This window comes from Hordeum vulgare, chromosome 4H (genome assembly GCF_904849725.1).
Source record: "Hordeum vulgare subsp. vulgare chromosome 4H, MorexV3_pseudomolecules_assembly, whole genome shotgun sequence".
Classification (NCBI taxonomy): domain Eukaryota; kingdom Viridiplantae; phylum Streptophyta; class Magnoliopsida; order Poales; family Poaceae; genus Hordeum; species Hordeum vulgare.
The window spans coordinates 168,957,642-168,963,396 of record NC_058521.1 but is presented as its reverse complement, the minus strand read 5'-3'; positions in this window follow the sequence as shown (position 1 = coordinate 168,963,396).

The window sequence follows — 5,755 nt, the reverse complement described above, 5'->3', positions numbered from 1 at the left end:
TGGTGGATCGACGCGACGAGAATGTATAATGGATGGTTGGTGATCTCGGCGACGACGGGAAGGGGGTTGCCCTTACCTCGTAGTTGGAGGTTAGTGCGAATGATAATGGTGGTGTGCATCGTGGTTGTGTGTCCATGATGCCAATGACAACCCTTGTGCCTACATAGCTTGATTTGTCAGCGAGGGATCGGGATAACATGCGGGGGTGTATGACATGTCATGGTGTAAGTGGGTTCCGCGTCAAGAACACCTGGGTGGTTGCCTTGGAAGGTTCCCATGCTAAGGTTGGGTGGCAGGCGATACTGCGGTGGTGGCTCACGCGTAGGATGATGGGGCAATGACCCTAGGGTCATGGCGAATACTACATGATGTTTTGCACAGGTGTGGGTGACTACGGTGAGATCTACATAGCATCATGGACAATCCCCTGATGGTGGGTTGATGATATATGATGGGAAGAAGTGTCACCCTTCCGCTGGTGCCTTTCCAGCCTAGTATGGAGTAAAAGCGGATGTGACTTTTGGAAAATCAGACTGAAAGATGATAACTAGAACTCTGCTTCATGTTCGACGTGCAAACTAGTTTTTAGGACTTGCTTGGGTTATTCAGCAATGACGAATTTGCATGGTTGGTTTGTTTTTAGTGGTGTCTCCTTCTTGATGTGCTGGCATTACTTGTTGGTTATGACAATTAGGGTGAAAATACATGTCATCGATGTCTTTGGTTGGATGGTGATGATGATGCAAGGGATGTTAACCCTTCTTTAAAGCGTTTTTGCGAAAAATGAGTTGATTAGTTTATTTCATGTCTTGTAGTGGTTTAGTAATAGTTTCTTTTGTTCTGTATTTTACTTTTTCTCATGTCGAAAGGATCAGATTCTACTATAAAAGCTCACCGGAATCACAAAACATCTCATATATATTTAAGATCACATCGGGATTCTGAGACCAACGAATGATCACTACTGCTGCCAGAACGTGCCGCCAACGCATCGCTCTCGTGGCTACCCTACCGAAGCCAGATTGACATCATTGATGACAACCGAAAAGTCTTCATGCATGTGCCCCTAAGGACCAGCGCCCTGGAGCGGTAGTCGTCGACATTGAACTGTTGCATAGATCCAAAGTACTTGACATCAAATCTCGCCACATGATGAGAAATCCTAATCTCACCGCCCCAAGGAGATGGCAGGAATCTACATCGGAGCATCATTGACTACATCCAAACAGACGAACTCGAGAGGTATAGAAATCCAGAAGACAAACTCGAGAAGGAACACTGCCACCCGTCGGAGCGTTGCCCCTAGGAGGACTAAAACCTTAACCTAAACAACTAGCTGAAGCCGAGGCACCAAGGTTCCCCTCCCGCCCCAGCCACCGGAGTGGTAGGTAGACGGAGGCGAATCAATGGTCTCATCGAAGAATTCTAGAGGGAAACATTTGCCCTAGACACCTATTGTTAGTGGAGAAAACAATAGGAAGTCGTAATAGTTATCCTTTTACACACGATCTAATTCATGGTACTCTTTGGACCTTCACTGATGCTTCTACTCCTTGGAGCATCCGAAATACATTGGTGGGTTCTTCTCCTTCACATCTGATCTCCACGCTCATGTGTACCATATATCTAGACAGATCAATGGTATAGGTCACAATGTTGCTCATCAGTTCCTGCAGTCCTCCACAGACCCTGATATTAGTTGCTTTGCTTCACCTCATAGGAATTTTTCTTGCCTTGTAGCTCTAATTTTCTCTAGTTCTAATTTTCTAGGCTATGTTGTTCATGTTGGAAATGTAAAGGTAGAGCTTACTAAGTGGGCAAGAGGGAGGAATGAGAGGAGGGGATCGCGGAGGCGATCACAGATGCGACAACGGAGGCGCCCTGAGGGGCAATTCTGGATCGGGCGTTCGTCAGGGGGGAGCCTCACAGCGGAACCGTTTCTAGGCTATCGCCAAATAGGACTCCGGCGAGTCTGGCGACAAGGATGTGCATGTTACCGTCGGCACACCGTCGGGGGTTTAATCTCCGACGCCTTCATATATCATTTGCGAGTCTTTGGTCATGGGGTACTCGGAAGAACAGATAGCCGATTCTATTGAGCACTTTCTGTCAAAGACAGTTCTCGCATGGGAAGGACTTAACGGGGACGACAAGATCGAGGTTTTCTGACGTGTAATTCATAGGAGAACGGCGGCATCGGCCGTCAAGCCGTGGAAGGGTCCTTTACCTAAGGTGCGTCTTCCTGCGCTTACTTTACATGATTTTCTTTCTACCCGAAGACAATCCCGGCTCGACATAAGAAGGGCGAGATAGTGGCGGAGAAGCCATTGCATTGGAAACACTTTAGGGGAGGTGTGGCAGTGGAGAAGTCGCCACCGCACCCACCGCCGGCTGTGCCTTCACGTGAGATCTGAGCGGCCAGGAAGATGCGTTTGGATCTCTTGCTGGGATCGGCTGGGCCAATTTCTAAACGCAGTGGGCCCGTGAAAATTGGGTATATGGCCCAGGGACCTGCAATGTCTCATGAAAACTTTTCTGCTGTCAATGTAAAACGAGCGGAGGTAACGTCGCCGATCGCTATACCCCGATGCAAGACTTACCAGCTCGATAGAAGCTAGGGTTCGGCATAGCCCACAACCTAGTTTTCCATCGCGGCAGGGAAGGGCGCCTAGGATGCCTTTGGTGCTCGAAACTCCAGAGGCTATGGTGGGTCGTGGGAACCCTTCAGAACCACCGGCTGCAGAACCTGCTCCTATCTAACCTGTAGCAGTGGCTGGCCGTGCGAACGCTGCAGGTGGGCATGGTGAGGGGAACGGCCGTGGGGGAAGAGCCTCGTGACGCCCTCGATTTAATCGTACGCTAATTATACACGCAAATGCGTACGATCAAACTCAAGGACTCACAAGGAGATATCACAACACAATTCTAGACACACAAAAAACATACAAGCTTCATATTACCAGCCAGGGGCCTCGAGGGCTAGAATACAGAAGCTCGATAAACACACGAGTCAGCGGAAGCAACAATATCTGAGTACACACATTAAACATGAGGTGCCCTAGATAAGGCTTGCACCAAAGATACATGATCGAACGAGCCGAGGCCTCCTGCCTGGGAACCTCCTAACTATTCCTGGTCTTCAGCGTCCTCCACGAAGAAATCAGCATCGAGGTGGCAGTCGTCAGCGGGATACTCCCTCTCCTGGGCTCCATCATCTGGTCTCAGCAATGGGTCAAGGGGACAAAGGGGAGCAAAGTAACGGTGAGTACTCATCCAAAGTACTCGCAAGACTTATATCAGAACTATGCTAAGTATGCATCAGTATCAAAGAAGGGGTTTATATGTGGACAGACTGCGGCAATTCAAGAATAGAGAGGGAAAGAGCTATTCCTATCGAAGACTAGCATCCTCAGGGGGTCATGCAGCAATAGACGAGAGTAGAACATGTAACACAAAAAATAGTCATATTGTTGAAGCAATATTAATATGAGGTCATGCCCAGAGATCCTTCCTCGACTCCCTGCAAGGAAGCAATCCCAAAGCAACTATTCCAATTAAGTAACAGTTGTAGTTGTACAAGATCAGGGCACACCTCCAACTCGTTCTGTAACCGTGGACACGGCTATTCGGATAGATAAGTTCTTCCCTGCAGGGGTGCACAACATATTCCCCGTCACGCTTGATAACACTCTGGCTGGACACACTTTTCTGGGTCATGCCCGGCCTCTGAATATCAATACGTCGCAGCCCCACCTAAGCTCAATAGAGAGGCCAGCCCGCCGGTCTAACTCCTAAGCACAAAGGGGTCGTGGGACCACTTGCCCTCTGCGCTCCTGCACGATGCAAGGGCGGCCGATGTCAGTCCTAGCACCCCTTACTACAAGCATGGTGCACCTTGGTAGCACTCGGGTGCGCGCCGCTCCATTGCTGACGTCTGAAGAGCTTCGGCTGATACCACGATGTCGAGTACCCATAATTCTTCACACGCAGACGGTTAGTGTGTAATAAGGCCTTCCGACCAACCCAGATCAAATACCGAAATCCATTATCATTATAATTAAGTCATCTACACATCCACGCGGGAATCCACCCGCCTAACATCTATTCATCAAAGATCCCAGTAACATGGTCAAGTAACTGTGTGGTAGAAACATCAGGGGAAAATCCGAGGTATCACCCTCGTTGGATTCCGAATGATGTATCCGTCAAGGTGGACCTAGAGGAATCACCCTCGAGGGTCCGACACTTGAGGGGTTGCACGACAGAGACATCGCCGGCCGTGGTGAAGGAGGAATCACCCTCGATAACCACGACCGACTAGCTGTGCTACATAGATATCATCTTGAGTACTTCGCGAGGTGTCACCCTCGATACCTGAGAGTAGCTCTGTAGCGCCGCACAACTAAGGGGGTGTGAGTGTTGTGTCGGGTCTGGCTCGTCTATCAGGGAGCAAGACTTGAAGACAAAGCGGGGCAACTGGACTAAGGGTTCAGAGGGGATGACTGGTCCACCTATACTAAACAGTTTTAAGGTGCAGTACTGAAATTAGGAGTTCATCAAAAACAGGCTATGCATCTGATATAGGAGCTACCTACAACACTAGCAAAATTCTAATGCAAGCATGAGGGAGAAAGAATAGGCGATATAGGAATGATCAAGGGGGTTTGCTTGCCTTGTTGCTCTACGGCAAAGGGCTAGTCGTCAGGGCCATAGATGTACCCAGCATCAGCGTCAGTCTCAGGGTCTACCGGTACGACGAGGGGGAGAAACAATAAATAACAGCAACACGTGCGATCACGATGCATGACATGGAAGATGCAGGATAGGCATGAGCTAACGTAGTAAATCCGTCATAGACAGATCGGGAAAATATAAAATGATATTTCCCGGGTCTGTGGCTTCTACCGGTCAGATGAAAAATGATGGAAAAGTTCCACGTTTGCTATGCTAGGGACGCATGACAAACGATCGGATGGCGTATCCTGGTTCGTCTCGTTCTCGTGATCAACTTTCATGTTGAAAATATTTTCATCTGAGCTACGGTTTATTTTATATTAGTTTTTAAAGTTTTATTAATATTTAGGTATTTAATAGATTTAACTATAGTAGATAATTAAATATGACAGCATGGTGATGTCAGCATGACATCAGCAGTCAACACGGGTTGACTGATCAAATATGACCACTGGGTCCCATGTGTCATAGACGCAATTTTTAATTATGGTTAATTATTAACTAATCTAGTTAATTAGTGGGGGGACCCACGTGTCATACACTGGTAGGATAATTTAATTAGCAGAATTAATTAACAACCTTTAATTAATTTTTCTATTTGATCTAAAAACATTATTAACTAATTAACATAATATTTAACGAGTCTAATTAATACTAAATTATCCATTTCATTATTTAACTAATTAATTAATTAATATAATTATTTATTTATTTTAAGTTTCGGTTTAGGGGCGTGGCCCCGCGTGTCATTGAGACAGCGAGCACACACACACTATATGCACACACATATCTATTCATATATATTTTCATATGTTCATACATTCCTATATACATACATACAATCTCTACATACATTCACATACTTGATTATATACATAAATACATACATCACACATATACATGCTTTAATATCATGTTTTCTCTTTTTTTATCACTAACAACTCATAGGAGGTTGAACCTCCTGGACTAACAGGAAGGAAATGTCACCGGGGCGAGGTGAAAGTCGCTAGAGGCCGTGGTC